Here is an 18,044-nt window from a genome sequence, read left to right as displayed (position 1 = left end):
AAACTTGGCTTTGGGGTTAGAAATGCGTGGGAAAGCTTTTCATGGACCACAGTTAGCTAAGTCTTATTTATTTTTAATGTGAATGTATAATTTCTTTAACTGAAATTTCATTTTATTTGTATTTTATTCACTGCTTGGATCACTATGTACTAAGTGAGAAAGTATAAATTGAGTGGTAAATGATGTAACTTTTTATTAATGACCTGGATATTTTATATTCTAATCATATTGATTTTTTTCCTTGTACCCAAGTCATTTTAATCAACTAATCTTTCCAGTGTGATACTGCATGCTTAAAATCACAGGGTTTCAGTTGGTAGGATAAGTAATCAGTGAACACATTTACAAAAATAATTGGTATCTTTCAAATAGTTCTTAACGTCCAGAACATTTTGTATAAAATGAAATCTTGTTGAAACATTTTATAACTACCCTTCTAATAACAATAGAGAATGACAATAATTTATTAAATGAAAGGATGTTATTGTCAATATGTAAAATCATGTGGTGATTTGTTTTAAAAATGTAAACTGCATTCTATATAAATGACATAGCATTGACAGTCCTATACTTAGTGATTCACCTGATTAAAGTTATCTGCTTTTATATTTCCATCTTTCTATTTTACAACATTTTGATTAGCAAATGAAAAAAATGCTTTAGATTTCTATGTGAATATGTTACAAATACATTTATAAATTTCAACATATACTTTTCACAACTAAATTAAAACAACATGGTTGCCACATGATTATGAGAACGTTTATGTAGCTTATCGGTACAGTGTACTTTCTGTTTAGAAACTTCATTAATAAGTTTTGAGTAAATTATTCCTGTGATAGAGTCTGATGAACAAACCATTTTATAAACAGAATTACTTCTTTAAACATTCACAGAATGTGGAAGACAATATTTCTAATGTATGTGAGACATTGCACAGAGACTAACACGACTTTTCAAGTATACTTTGCTCTGTTAGGGGAATTAGCATTAAATGTGATAATTACTACTTTAGTCAAGTATCAGTGAACCAACATAACTGAAATAACTAATTGGCAAGAGGGGAAGCTTTTCTCTGGCTCATGGATTCAATAGGAAACTAAGCCTGACAGTCTCTGGTAAAGAAGACATCTCAATAATGTGACCAACGTTCATATCTACCTTATAGCTATGGCATAAAGGAAACAGTCCAGGCTGTCATCATTCCATCAACATCACATCCTCCAGTGACCTAACTCCCCCAGTAGAGTTGCATTAAACTTCCCATATTCCTAACAGTAGCAATTAAAATTCAAGATATTAGCAGCTTAAATCTTAAATACTATTTCTTGGCTTTAAATGTAAAGGCAATACATCTACCTTGGATAGTTTTCTACTGTTTCCAAAAAAGAACTAAAAGAAGAATCATTTCTTAGTTTTTTATTTTCTATTAAAAGTAAGTTATTTTCATACAGTATACTCTGATTATAGCTTTTCCACCTAAACCCTCCCTATATGCTATAAGCTCACATGTAATTGTCAGATATAAAGAGCAGAGAACAAGAAAATCAATTATGGAATGAGTGAACAAGTGTTCCTTCAAAAATCACTGCTATCCACTTATTGAATATTTCCTATAATGTATGTAGATTTCATTCTGTGTGTAACCTGAGAAGGAAAGGGGAAGCCATAGAGTGGAATTAGCAACTTCAGGGAGTGCATGCTTTTATGGCACAAATATACCCATAGAATTTCTCTCTGTAACAACCTATGATTTTTACACTTACAAAATCCTTACAAACTAGGATAATTATAAGATGGAAGTGGGGAAACTATGAAAGGAAGTTAAAATGGTTTCCTTTCTGGTTTAATGTTTACCATCCCTCTGAATGGTCAAAGAATGGTGAGTAAAAAATATACCAGGTAATCTATAAACATCTTACAGCTAGATCTTATCGGGGGTCTGGAAGTTGGTGACAGATAGAGTCTAGAAAAATAACTTACTATAGTTTTGAAAGGTGGTTGCTATAATTTTTGGAAACCATTGGAACTTTAGAAAATGGCACTTTTCAGTATAGCTTAACCATGCCATTACAAGGCAAACGCACATGCCAATTTCACAGTACAGTATTTGAAAACTGACGGCCATTTAGCAGGGAAGGAAGTAAATAATTACCATGTAAAGTAGATGACAGCCAGAAATGCATAGAAAAGAATCAAAGCAAGGCTGGTGGAATGTGACCTGCAGAATATGAAGGAATGGCATGAAAGGACAGTGAACTTTTATGAATGGACAAGGGGTACAGGTAGCTACCTACCTCAGATAAGAAGCACATATATTTTTTTTCTAACCCCTTTAAATTTCCTATTATTAAAGTACTTACGTTTCTAAGTCAATATGAACACCAATAAGTATGAATTGACTACTATAGTGATCATTTGTTAATCGTTGTTAAATCTAGCCTATCAATTTTACATACTGTTGGATGATAATTCTCCAAGAGAACAATCTAGAATGGGGATTGAAAATTCAGAGATGATACAAATATTTTGGTACAAGCATTTTATTAAAAACCTCAATATGACTTGTTTAATAAAGTTGATGTCTTGTTACATAAATGTTCTTGGGGAAATTCTTGAAATAGTTTTTATTAATTTGTACCATCCCCATTTAGTAGTTTCCTAGTGACTGAGATTGGACACATTCAAATAGGAGTTGGTTCATTTCATTTAAAAAAGGAAGGATTTCATTTCAACTTGATTTATAATTGTACTCATTTACCTTTGATCCATTTTATAGACTCTAAATGGACTATAAATGCATGGATTATAAATTATTATGAACATATAAAATTTAATATTTAAAAATACATAATAAATAGTTTATTTTATTTTTTAAAACTTACTAGTTTTGTTTTGATTTGCCTGTTTGTGTGTATATATGTACGCTAAAGGCCAGCCCTGTGCCTTTGGGAGCCAGAAAAAGGAGCTGGATCACTTGAAAAGCAAAATTCTTGACCAAAATAATGTAAGAAAAAGATAACTTAATTCAGCTTACAGTTTGAGAGAAAGTTTATCGCATCATGTGTTCAATATTGTTTACAAACATCACACGTTCTGTTTTGATCACTTAAAAGTCTATATAAACTTATCTTATGAAGAATTGTAGCTGAGACTTCTTCCTCTGTGGCATGGCAAGGGGCCCTGCCAGGGGGAAGTGATCAACTTTGGGGGCCTAGAGTCCATGTCATTAGTCTCTATTTCCCATATTGTGGGATCCACCAGGAGACTGTGCTGCCTATCTACTATATCTGAGCAGAGGGTCTAGGTCCACAACATGGATAGTCCTTGGTGGCTGCATCTATCTCTGTAGTGTAGTGTGGTTATTCTGTATTATACAGCTAATATCTGCTTATGAGTGAGTATATACCATGTGTGTCTTTCTGGGTCTGGGTCAGTTTTACAAATAAGCTTAGTTGTTTAGGGGTTAAGATGTTTTTAGATCTGGATACATGTTTTAAGTTGATAATGATAAAAATGATAGATAGTGACATACATTCAGAATTTTAGATGCATCAAGATAGAAAAGATGTTTTCTTTAAGGCTGTCAAATACAAATAGCCAAAACACTATGAATGTAACATTTACATAATTTCTGATTGTTTCCTGTTTCTTCTTGCTGTAGGTTGTTTATTATATATATGTGTAATAATATATAAATGTATATGTAAAGAAACAAGATCAGAAAAAAAATTGTAGCTGATGTGGGTGTGGTCACGCACGCCTATAATTACAGTACTTGGGATGCAGAGGCAGGTGGTTTGCTGTGAGTTCAAGGCCATCCTGGTCTAGAAAGTGAGTCCAGAACAGCCAAAAGCTAGGTAGAGAAAACCTGTTTCAATGCCCACCCCCCAAAAAAAACCCAACAAAACAAAACAAAAAACCCAACAAACAAAGAAACTTTAAAGAAATAAAAATAAAACAACAATAACAAAAAAGAGTTGTAGCTGACTCGTGTTTTTTTTATGATATATAGAAGATAATCATGACACAAATCACAGAAAATATCTTCAATAACCAATTTCTATGGACACTTTTAAAAATGTGCCTAATTAAGGATCCCAACTTATTACACTATAATTGATGAACTCTTTATTTAGAATTTCTGCAATGGGCTCTTCTACTTTAGGAGTATTCTCCAACTTATATATATCCAAAATTTCCCAACAAAAGTTTCTGTTCAATGAAGATTCCCAATAAAAATATGAAAGGATTTCAGTATTCTTTAATTCTATCTCAGAGTTATAAGCCTTAAAAAAGTTACAGGATTAGTATATTCTACTATGGTTAATTTTTAATATAAAGATTTTATTATTCTCAGTAAATGTATTACAAAAAATTAAAATCTCTATAATTATAAGGCTACTAATTTCTTTCCTTTTATACAATAATAGCAGTAGGAGCTGCAATGCAAATCAGGTTCATAACCTACCACTTTTGTATCTCTCTTTCCACTATTATAGGAGACAGAAATAACTATTTTGAAATAAAACCTATTGTACACAGTCATAATTTAATCTATTTTAAATATCTTTAAACAACCTTGCAAAGGGGTCATGGTCTTTTACAAGGCGTATTTTCTTCTAAAGAAATACCTTTGAGTGTTTAAGGGAAAAGGCAGGCATTTTCAATGAAGAAGAAAACTGTTATTTTAAAAGCCTGGTAATAATTAACTTGAGATCTAAAGGGCCAATTTGCAGCAGACATTTTAAAGAGGAAAGCTCATTGTCCTGAATGGAACTTATAATTGTTCATGGAATATTTACATATTATAGTTAACTAGAATCCTCAAAACAGGATGTTATTGGAACTTTCTCTTTTGTACGTAGAGCTGCATAACACATTTGAGAAGCACGGCTGTAATATAAAAGAACTACCATTTTCTAAGATGTATTATATATAGAGAAAATGACATCTAAAACATCAAGAGAGATTTGGAGTCTCTTTAATTCAGTATTTTTCTTTTACGTAGTACATGTAAGAAAAACCATACCTATTTCATCTTAACGTCTGTCTTAAACAGTTACATTTTTGGTATGCATCATGAGAAGTTAAAATGTTCTTTAACCTAAATCTCTTAAAAAAAAAAAAACTCTGTTAAATTTAATGGTCTTAGTGCTTATTTAGACCTCTAGTTTTTTGTATCTGATATTTTTCTAGTTTTGAGTTTCTTCTTGCATCCTGCCTATGACAATTATTCTTTGTGATATGTTTTCCATTTTGATTTTTCTGATATAAGTGGAATAAGACCATATTTTGCTTCTGGTTTTAAAGTGTGTGTGTGTGTGTGTGTTTTAACAGATACATATAGCTAAAGTGCGTAGATGTTAAGAACAATTTGAAGATTTCTGCTTTCCCTTCACTTTTGTGACCTGGAGATTGAACGCAGATGACCTCCTGATTGCAGAGTAACTGCCTTTACACACATTTTATTTTTCAGTTATTTGTTTCATTAAGCATGAGTTACTTCAAGTCAACTAACATTCTTGCAATAGAATAGAATTTTAATATATTTTGATCATTGTCTGTCCCTTGCAAATTCTCCCCACTTCCCTAAATACCTAAACTGGTGTTTTTTCTTCTTGTTTGAAGGGGGAAAACCAAGGGAGGCAGCAACAAATGAAAATAAAAATAAGCCAACAAAGTAGATCCCAGTTGAACGTAGCAGCTGTGGTGTCTTTGAGTCCTAGAAAAGTGTGGTGGCTGTGAGGTCCGTGAAAAGGAGCTTTTTTCCCACGTGGGTGTGAAGTCACAGAGAATGGAAGAAATCACAAGAAAAGAGGGAAGGTAATATGGTGAAACATTAGAGGGACCACGTGTATGTACCAAGAGGCTGAGTACCAAGGAAACAGAGATGAACTGGGAGGAGAGGATTACGCATACAGGCTGTAGCAAGACTAAGGATGAATCTGGAGACGCAGGAGTGGAGAGCAGAAAAGACTATGAGGGTCCCTGACGTGAGTCACAGCTGGGGTTGGAAGCTTACCACCCCTGGGAAAGAGAAGTGCTGCATGTTCTTGTACAAAAACCACTGGGGATGTGTCACAAGAAAAGAATAAAAGGAACCATCTAGAATAATTTACCATCCCCTTTTTAACATGTCATAAAATGTGTCCTTTTTATAATTTTATTTGTATTTCTATGTATATGTAGGCTTCCATTTTCTTAATAGTCATATTTTTTCTTGGCTTTCATCTTCTAGTAGGTGGGGTGTGTGTGTGTGTGTGTGTGTGTGTGTGTGTGTGTCTGTGTCTGTGTGTTTTGTGGGTAGTGTGTGTGTATATGAGTTATATTAATCTTGTTTCTACTTAGAGCTTTTTGTATTTCTTTTTAATCAGCTGATAATATAGAGATAATTTCTATGGTATATACAGCATGTGTATGTGAGAGAGAAAATGATTTTACTTCATTTTCTCTTTTCTTCCCTCTTATATTTCAATTATGCATGCATATGATACAGTTTTTAAAATCTTATCACATATAACCCATGATGTGATTGTTTTTTAGTATTATTCTTTCTAGCATATTAGTAGAACAATCTTTCTATTAATATATATTTGTGCTCAATGCTTGTAAGTTTATATTTCAATCTTTTGCTACTTGTTCAGGTTATATTTCATTTTATATCATCACTTCTAAGTGATGATCCTTTGTCTTTTGCTTATTTGAGCTTATATCCTATTTTGTGACTTGTTTTTGAATGTCTTTCCATTTACCCATTATAGCATTTGAGGCATTAGTCATATTCACATTAATTTCATAATAGTAATTCTAAACTAATTTGTGAGTCTTGTTTTATATGAAATTTGTCTTCAGTCTATTTCTTGTCACACACATATAGTTAATTAAAATATATTTTGTGCATAAAAGTTTCATAGAATGTATAGCTTCACCATTTGCTTGCCTCATATCCATCAAGGCTAAAGATGCCATCAAGTCCTCTAGAACTGGATTTACAAACAGTTGTGAACCAACTGTAGGTGCGGGGACAAACTCTAGCCTTCTGGAAGAACAGTCACGACCTTACCTCCTGAGTCATTTCTCCAGTCAAGGACTTGCAAACTTTTTATTAATTAATTTATGTATTCACTTGGCATCCCAGTCATAGCCCTTCCTCCTTTACTTCCAGTCCTACCCTCCCTTCCTCATCAGCCTCCCTATTTCTAATTTAAGTGAAGCCACCATCCACCCCAGCTCATCAAGTTGCATCAGGACATAGCTTGCCCTCTTCCCTTGAGTTCTGACAAGGCACTCCCATCTAGGAGAAGTGATCAAAAAGCAGGCAACATAGTCCATGTCAGAAACAACCTCCAGTTCCTTTACTCGTGGACCCACCTAAAGCACAACCTGCTCACTGGTACATCTATCTAGAGGACCAAAGTCTAGTCCATGCATGGTCTTTGGTCTATGTTTTAGACTCCACAGCTCCTCTGGGTCCAGGTTAGTTGACTCCATTGGTATTTTTGTGGATCTCTTGTTACCTCTGATCATACACACAAAAGATGCTGCACAAGACAACAAGGGAATTTTCTTAACTATGTTCATAGCAGTTTTATTTGTAATGGCCTAAATCCGGAAGCAACCTAGATATCCCTCAACCAAAGAATGGATATAGGAACCGTGGTACATTTACATAATGGAATACTACTCAACTATTAAAAACAAGAAAAATGATGAAATTTGAAGGCAAATGAATGGAACTAAAAATGATCGTCCTCAACTAGGTAACCCAGACCCAGAAAGGCACACAGGGTATGTACTCACTTATAAGCGGATTTTAGCTATATAGTGCAGGATACTACAATGCACAGACCCAAAGAAAATAAGTAAAAAGGAGGAGTCAAGGGAGGATGCTTAAATCCCACTCAGAAGGGGAAACAGAATTGGCAGAAGTAGCAGTTGGAGAGAGGGAACAAAGTTGCAAGTTTTTATTTGTGAATCAGCCATGATATTCTGGGCCATAGTAAGTGAGGAAATGTCAGTGCGTGGTGAAGAATTAATGTTAACATAGCTATGTTGGACTGAGTTCCTGAATCCTTAGTCTCTTGTACTAGAGACTTGAGCTGGTACTGATGGCCTTATTGAGTTTCTTTGGTTCTACACTCAGTCTCACATGTTTCAGAGACATTGGCTTCCTGCTTCATGACCTTCAATAATAAGTGTCTAAGTTCATTTTGTTCCACCAAGGTGAGAAAGGAAGACAGTTGGGTGATGGCCATTCTCCAGTGTCTAAGCAGACTCTTGCTTGGCCTTTTGTGTGGAGTATATATCTTTAGGATTGGCAGCATTTAGGATTTATTTCAGACAGATTGCTTCTCTCTCTCTCTCTCTCTCTCTCTCTCTCTCTCTCTCTCTCTCTCTCTCTCTCTCTCTCTCTCTCTGTCAAAACCACAAAAGGAGTTTTCTTATATCTTCCAAAGTGAGAACTGCTGGATTCCCAGAAAGTGGACCAAAAATGTTGAGAGGAATTTAAGGTTGCACCCCAAGAGACTCTTATTCCAGAATCCTTGCATACTCCTTCACCATCACCACCAGCTAAGCAAATTATCATTGCAGGCTGGGACTTTGGCTGCAGACCAGTTATCCTTCCCTGTGGTCTCAACTTTTGGTTGGCAGCTCTCCCTGTAACGTAAGTTCTTTAACAATAAGAACAGTCATTTGGTTGAAGGTCTGTTCATCGTTTCCCATGTTATACAAGTTTAACTCTTTCTTAGCTCCTTATGTGGCAAAGAGAAATCTCTTGTCTGGTTTAGTAATGCTTCAAGCACTCTGAGTCAGTACACAACAAATTCTCTATCTATAGTTGACATGGTTAAAGTTATTATCATTTATTCTCAAACAAGGCTGAAGCAACATTGTTAGATGTTAGATTCCAATCTGTCCACAGTAGGGTTTGCTTGTGAAATTAATGGATTACTTTACAAAAACCCCTAGGTAAAACAACAGGCATCTTACTTCCAAGGTGCGAAAAAAGCACATCCATAGGTGCATGAATTCTGGGGGAAGGTGGCTGAAAAAAAGTTATTAGACTTAGTGAATATTAGAAATATGTCTCAAAATCATTATGAATCAATACCTTTAAATTTTCAGTAGCTTAATCTGTAAAAACCAATGTTAGAGTTTATTTGTATTTAATAAATGCAGTTTTTCCCTCAGAATAACACTTTTTCCTGAATGAGAATGTCAAGAACATTAATCATGAAGGCACTTCCTCTAGTGAAATACTACTTTTATTTTAAACAATGTCATATGTTGAGAAGAATTAAAAAATAAAAAAACCCTCAATTATTACAACCAAGAAGGAAATATATTTATGACTTGGGACATTTAGAGACTATCTGTTCCTGAAGACTTTTCCACAATGTTTTGAATCTTCATGCAAATCATAAAGCTCTAAAGCAAAAATAAATCTTGAAAAGTTGTTTTCCCTCCAAAATGTTTTAATCTTTTCAAGAATTTATAGTTGATGCTCAGAACTAGGAGTTCAACACAACCTTCCAGTGGTTTCAGTCTTGCTATCATCTTGTTGCCTGGCTTCTCTAGGAGCCTTTTCTCCTGGATTATACATTGAGAAACACAGATCAGACAGAGTTTGGACCCTGTTTCTTTTCAAATTCTGGTTTACTTTGGATGTACTGCTTGAAGACCATAAAATTTCTTCATATCTTCATCTTTTTTCAAATTTTTGAATTTGTTTATTATTTGTATTTATTTATTTCTATGTTTAATATTTATGCTTTCTTTACATTATTTATGCTTTCTTTACAGGCAGAATCTGGTTCTGTAGAACATCCTAGTCGAGGGCCACCCACTTTTTTGAAGTTCTCAGATAGTGGATAATTTCGTGCTTATCTGCCTTTCCTTCTAGGTTACTGTCTCAATCAAGCCAAAAGCCCCCATAGTTTTTGCTGGTCTCTGTCAGCAGTCCTGAGTTGCTGTAGTCAACATTTTTTATTGCCTTAGGTTCTAAACACACTTCAGTCAGATAGCACAGGCTATCCCCTTCCCTACCCTTGTGTTGTGAAATACCAATAACATGTAGGTCTAGCTGGTGCTTGCCCATGTCTTATGAAACCATTTCACTTTTTTTGCGAATAATACTATGATATTTAATTTTCATATCCACTCACTCTATGTGCTTCTATGTAGTGATAGAGATTAAAAATCAACTTTATAAGCTTTACATATATTTCCATGATAAGTCAAGTAAATAGGAGTTTATTTAATAGATTTTCCCCTCCTTCTCCTCCTCTTTCTTCTCCTCCTCTTTTTTCTCCTCCTCTCCAGCACAACAGCAGCAAAACAATAATTTTGCCATTAGTGTAAGATGTCTGAATGTGTCTTCTACATATGTTTTTCTCAGTATGTTTTTAGTGGTTTATAGTTTTACATATATTCAAAAGTTTGTGTATTTTGTGATAATTCCTTAGTTTAAATCAATATATGAAGCATTCATGAACTTCTTATGAGCAATGTGAACATAGCCACCTTTTATATACAGCGAAACTTCCATTTCCACTGTGTGTGTGTATGTGTGTGTGTGTGTGTGCATGTGTGTGTGTTACATGTATATGTGCGGCTACAAAAGGATATGTCTATATAAGTAGGTAGAGCAAGTGAATGCAGAGGCTCATGGTTAAGATTGGGAATCATCTTAATTTGTCCACTCTACTTATTAATTTAGGCAGGTTCTCTCAATCAAATCAGAGTTTGTGATATGGTTGAATCTCACACGTCTGCTTGCTCCTGAGATCTCCTGTCTGTTTCTTCCTATTCTGGGTTAGGACAGAAGGCCCACTGCACATCTCCTAGATTCTGGTGTTCTGAACTACAGTGCCATTAGGTCACTCTGGGATAGTTATTTTACAAAGTGGAACATGAATTACCATCAATCACATAGCTAACACATGAGTGCTGAATGGATTAAGGAAATTATATTTGTAAAGCTTTTTGGAGTTCATCTCAGGAAAGATGGTTAATAGAAAACATATTTTTTTTTTGTTGCAAGACTCTCCCAAAGCAGCTTGCAGACATTCATTGCTGGTACATTAACTGCAATTGAAGTGAACTGTCAATAGTTTTGTGTAGGCTTTATGGGGAAAGCATTAATTTACATATTAAAGTACTTCAGAGGTGTTTATAAAATTCTTCTTAAAGCATAGTTTGAATAGAGTTTCTTAAATAAGCATTTGAATTTGTATGACTATTTAATGGTTGGTTTTCTATTTAATGATTAGTTTTCTAGATGATTCAAATGTGAAACAAGTTTATACATACTCTGAGGAACACATTGTTAACATTATAAAATATTTTTGAGTAAAATTTGTGTCATAATAAATATTTAAATCACTACTGTACAATTTATAATGTATAATATATCTAAACCTCTGTCTGCCTTATGTTACTCAAATGTATTTTAATTTACTTTTAAAATAAATTAATCCATCCTTTACATGAATAGTATATATATAATAAATATATGATATTTGTATTTTGTTAACCATTTTTATAATACTTCCTTTTAAGATAAAAATTTTATCATTATTTTAAATTGGAAGAAATTTTGTAAATTTAGAGGATAAATATATTTTTAGGAAGAAGTTTGTTTCACTACATGAGAATAATTAATAAGTGTCCTTTCATGGCATTTATTTACAGTCATACATAGCTGAAAAGTCAGTTTAAACAGTTCTATATATTACTATTAGCCAATTGTCTGTACTTAAAAATATCGTTTCTCATATATTACACCCAGACTACAGTTTTTCATCCCTCTACTCTCAATCCCTCCCCTCCATGTCTCCTCTTCCCTAGATCCACTCCTCCCCTACTTCCTTCCATAAAAGAGCAAATGTTCCATGAATATCAACTGAACAAGGCATACCAAGTTACAGTAAGCCTAGACACAAAGTGTCACATCAAGGTTGCAGGAGGCAACCCACAAGAAGGTTTGCTATTTTCTTGACATAATAAATAGGAAGCAGTAACTTAAGCCAGGAATGATTTCTGTAGTTTCACTGTTCAAAACATCCAATCTTCACTGTAGAGTTGGGAGAAAGCAGTAGCAGGAGACTGAGACTCCTCCTCCTCGTATATTGAAAACCCAGAAAGCAGAGATGGAAACCCAAACAGAGCAGAGACATGAAACCACAAAGCCCCCCCTTAATGGATCATATCTTCAGGGAGACCTCACCTCCTAAAGTTCCTTCGACCTTCCAAAAGAGTGTTGTGAGTTGCTGAATATGGATAGAGGTTCTTTCATACTCAAAATATAATATTTTTATACACTAGGAAGCATTATAAAACTGAATACAGATTCTTGGTTTCCCCCAATTTTTTAAAGGAAATATCTGAAATTGTTAATATATTGGAGACATCGGGCTCAGAAAAGTAAATACAGCATATGGATATGTCCAAGTGATTATTGACTGTCAAGATTCTGCTTGTTGTGATCAGATATCAAAGTTCCAGTTTCTTTCTTCAATTAGATCTGTGAACCTCCTACACCTTATAAAATGTATATACATGAAGATGATTAACAAACAGACTGTATTTTCATGGAATCTTTATATTTATTCTATCCTATTATTTCATTAGAACCTTGTCCTCTTACAATGCATGACAAAATATTCAGACAGTCTTCAGGAATCCATCTACACCTACACTGTTTAATACTCTTGTTCAGCAGAGGTGTCTGTGAATGATATGACCAAACAGAACAGTCACAACTACCCTTTTGAGAGGTATCAAAAGTTAGATTGTATTTTTGTTGTCATCTCTAATTTTAATTTCCAGTTATTATCAACACAAAATACAAATATATCTTGGAACTTGAAATAAATCCATTGTTTTCTATCAACTGTGGAAAGTCTCACTGTGACTGTAGCTTGGAGGTAGGCATGTGATGGCCAGTGCCCTTTGTTCATATTTTCATATCTACAAACCTGCTCTGTCCAGATTTTCAGACAAACTCCTCAAGAAGTAATATATTCTGTCAAAATGTTTTTAACCTTTCCGGCACTGACTCCGATATTTCTCACTTAATGAAAACTTGAAATAATTGCATACCAACTTAGTATTTCATGATCAGATGCTCATCGTTAAACTTGGAGTGAAGCAGAGTTTCCTAACAAATGGAAGTTAATTCTCTATTTTAGAAATCACAGCCGTGTTCTGGAATATTAAGTTGTTACATTACTGCTCTTTAACTGAAGCTTTATCAGAGGAATAATCAAACTGAATGATGACAATGACAAGCTACTATCATTATCAGAACTTCAAAGCTATGCCACCCATGTGGTCACAAAATTTATAATGTCCTCTCTCTCTAAGATGAAAAGTCTCCTTGTTCCCTGAGACTCTCTTGCAATTGCTAGCTTTCTAAATCTTCTGAAATATTACAAACAGTGTTTCAGTTGCTTCTTACATGTATACTGTCTAAACAGGGTCACTCCATTGCCGTTGCAACTCTGAGAGTAACATCCAGAAGAACCACAGGAGGAGGGGAGGCAGAAAAGAGGAACAAAATAATATTTTGAAAAATGCTACAATAAAACCCAACTTTTGTATGTTAAGAAATATTAATTAACATGTACATTTCTGTAATAATAAGTACTTAAAAACCTCTAAGTGGCCCTGACAAGGCTTAGCAGATTTCTTGAACAGTATATATTATAACCTTCAAGTAATTTTCCTCTATACTTTTATTTTATAAACATATTTAAATTATGTAAGCTACTAATGACTTCCCCTCCCTTTTTTCAAAGAATTAACATGATACAATCCATATAATAATGGGTTGCTATTTAGGATATCAATCTCAAGGGTTTGGACTAGATGACATCAAAAGGCAAATGCTCATTTTGGTTTTAGACAGGATGGTGCATGTGCATATACTCTTGTCACTGCCATAAAAACATTAAAATAGATTTTATAGTGATAATAATTGAAATGAATGTTTTCTCAAGGTCAGAAATGTTGGTCTGTATCAGCACTGACACAATTTCCAATTTAGTAGAGAAGATGGGTTTATACCATGCTTAATCTTATTTCCTTTAACCATATACATATACGAATTCAGTAGTTATAGAAACCAGAGAAATTAAATCAGCAACAATTGATAGAGGGAGCCATCACTCCTCCGATTATTAACACTTTGCTCTCAAAATTCAATTGAAAAATAGCCATAAAATTTAATAATGCCTTGCTTTATATAATGAATGTAAACTATTTTCTGCCAAAATATCTCTTGCTACATGAGTAAGGAAGTGAACAAGGAGCTTTCATGATGTTGTAAGCATAGCCTTTCTTGGTGGATGCAATATGCCACTTACAACTAAATAGGAAATTCAGTTGAGTGATGTCTAGACTTATATCAACTGTACACAAACTATATTCACCTGAGAGAAGGAAACCTCGGTTGAGAAAATGCCTCCATAAAATTGGGTTTGGGGGCAGACTATAAAGCCTTTTATTTTCTTTTCCTTGCAAGAGAATTAAATCATTTATTGATTATGCATGATAATGGATAATACACAAACTTCATTCTCCTCTATTATTTTCTCTGATAGCATTATTCAATTTTGATATTTCATAGGCAATGCCAGCAAAAACTTTATAAACAAATTGTGACCTTACTTGGATGACCTTTTCAAGTGAAACTCATTGAAATCACAACAGTAACTGGAGGTTTAACCACACCAAGGTTTTAGAAGACAATGTCTTCTCCACCCAAGCATACATAAATAAATTCTAAATGAAACTTGGCACCATCCTGAAGGAACTCTAACTTCACACTGTTGAGGAAGTTTGCCAAAATGGCTTCAGAGTAGACTAACTTTACATAGAAAAAAAACTATTACATTTAGCACTTAACATCATGAGTGAGAAAAGGTCTACAATAAAACCCTGTGTTGAAATGCTTTACATTTTCCACAGAACAGAAACTAAAATAACCTGTTATACAAGTAGTCACAAATATAGTCCTGGAGTTCTTTTTGCCCATATAATGAGTATTATCTAAAATCATGTCCTCTTAGTAGCAGCTAGGCCCTGCCACCACTGTGCTTGGCTAAGTTCAGTACCTGCCTCTATGATCCTGCCTTGTTTGAGTTCCTGCCTGCCTCCTTCACTACCCAAATAAATCCTTTACTCTCCAACTTGGTTTTTGGCCATGGTGTTTCATTGCAGCAGTAGAAATCATAAGTAAGACAAGTAATACTAGCTTGTAATGCAAAGTTATTTTGTTGCTTAACTAGGACACCTTGGACTAATCTCTAAGAAAGGTTATTATTCTGATATAAGATAATGTCAAAAGGACACAAGGTAGATTTATAATGTTTTGCATAAAAGCATAATACTCACAATATATCATAGGTCTGGCCTAATTATTGACATTTTGCATAAGATGTAAAGTCTCTCATAAATTGTGACTTTTGAGGTCAAAATAAGCAATAAAACAAACAAACAAAATGGAGTTTTTAAAGAACCATTTGGACAGCTCTTTTTAAACTTTCAGTCCTTACACAGATGTTAGGTGTTTACTATGTAGAGATGAAGAAAACACTTTACAAGAAGTTACTCAGTGGAAAAGATCACAACTATTTAGATTTCAATATTTCTCCATTCTGATTCCTTTTTCTTTCATTACAGGATTATGTCAGTGATGGTAAAGTACATGATAGTGCTCCATAATGCAGGCAACAGTCCTAGAAGTTTCTATTACAGATCTGCACTTAACTCAAGCTAGACCTGTGGTTTTGCCACAGAAAGATATTGCAATAGGTGCCATGGGGAAGCAGAGTTGAAATTTATTTATAATTTTTTGTTTGTTTGTTTTCGAGACAGGGTTTCTCTATAAAGCCTTGACTGTCCTGGACTCGCTTTGTAGACCAGGTTGGCCTTTAACTCATAGAGTTACATCTGCCTCTGCCCGCCAAGTGCTGGGATTAAAGGCATGCACCATCATCAACAGGCTATTCATAATTACTTTTAACGTAGGTATGTAGCAACACAATTGATGGAAAGAAAGATTCTCAGAGAATAAGAAGGCATCCATGTGAGCAAGGGTTCGGACTTGGAGAGGAAAGTGTTGACTGATTTTAGAGAAGTCGCATTTACATTTTTTGGAGGCGGCTGAAGTTACAGCTCAGGGCCTTGCTAAGAACCCTTTTCTTTTTTCGGTAAATGAGATCATGAGACATGAATCGAATGAGATTGCAGCTGAGAAGGTAAAAACCATAGGTCACAAGGGCTTCGGGGAAGTTAAGATGTTTTTACTGTAAACAAAATTTTAGACTTATTTGTGAGATTTCTAGAAAATATCTGGGAAAGGATTAGATCTTTATGTGAAGGTCATGCAGGCTTAGACCTCAAGTATGATTCATTGCTTTGAGTATTCTTCTTTATATAGAAAGGCTACTATCCTTGTGTTGTCACCTTCACAGAACATAGTAACTTTTGTAGGATTCTTAATTCTCAGCTCTCAAGAAGCTCTAACTGGACACTTTTTTCTTTTCCTAGTCTGTCCCTGTATCTTCTTCCTTATTCAGTTACATACATTGCATGTTTATACTGAACCATCACACTAGTTAAAGTTTGGAACTGAGAGCACTCAGATTAACATATCTCCATCATATTGGCAATGTTCCCAGATGAGTGCTAACTAGCTTTAAAATCTAATAGTTCAAAAATTGACTTTAAACAATTACTTCTTACATTTTGGGGATTAAAATATAATCAATCCAAGGTGGATTCAAGATGGTAGCACCAATCACACATTGTGTATGATCAGCAGGACAGCAGTGATGGACCAAAGGCCTAAAGACCAAACTGAGAACTCCAAATTACCAGTGCTGGTGTTTCCCAGCTGAGAGGGACAACACCTGCGTGGAACACAGAGAGATGGACCTTGGGTCTCCTGGCAAATGTACAGGAAACTCCCTCAGTCCCTGCAGCTATAGGGGAGTTCTCCAGAGTCTGCCACAGGCCTTCCTGTACTCAACATCTCAGACTGAATTGTGGGACACAAAACACTTGTGTCTGAATCCCCCTTCAGAAAGAAGTCATCACAGTGTGGAACACAGGTAGATCTGTTTTCAGGTCACCTTCTTTGTCCATGGAAATTTCCAGGTTTGACCTCAAGTCACCAGGCTGATACAAAAAAGAGTTGTTAGCCTATGAGCTGCTCTCAAAGGCCAGTAAAGGGCATCAGAAACTCTCACACAATACCAGAGAAAGACAGATGGCTGAAAGCCAGCATAAAAACACAAACAACAAAATCCAAAATAATATGGCATCTCCAGAGCCCAGTTATCCTAAAGAAATCAGCCCTGGACACTCTAACCCAACTGAAACACAAGAATATGACTTTATATATTTCCTTAGGAAGCTGATAATGGAAGAAATGAGTAAATAACATAAAGAAATACAAGTAGATGTAGTCAAATGGACTGAGGCCTTTAGAGGGGCCATGAAAGAGAACTATAGAGAGGAAATGAAGAAATCACTGGATGAAACTCAGGAAGGTGTAAATATCAAGTGAAGGAAATCAATAAAATGGTTCCAGATCTGAAGATGAAAATGGAAACAATAATAAAAGCCCAAACTGAGGAAATCCCTGAAAGAGAGAACTAAGAGAAGAAAACAAGAACTACAGACGTAAGCACTATTAAATGAATACAAGAGACGGAGGAAATAATTTCATGTGTAGAAAACACAATGGAAGAATTTCATGCAGCCGTCAAAGAAAATGTTAAATCTAAAAAATTCCTGATACAAAACATCCAAGAAATCAAGGATTCCATGTAAAGGCAAAACCAAACTAACTAAAAAGCAGTGAGACACTATCCAAATCAACAAAATCAGAAAGGAAAATGGAGACAGAACAAGAGACACTGAGGAAATGAAAAGAAGCATTAAGTTTTAATTCAACGTTAAAGAGAGTGTAGGGTAACTGTTCAGGAAGCAAACTACCTCTGTCATTTTCTCATTTGGGAAGCTGCTAA

The sequence above is a fragment of the Acomys minous genome (genome assembly GCF_964271855.1).
Source record: "Acomys minous genome assembly, chromosome: 11".
Classification (NCBI taxonomy): domain Eukaryota; kingdom Metazoa; phylum Chordata; class Mammalia; order Rodentia; family Muridae; genus Acomys; species Acomys minous.
Note: the sequence above shows the minus strand (reverse complement) of the source record.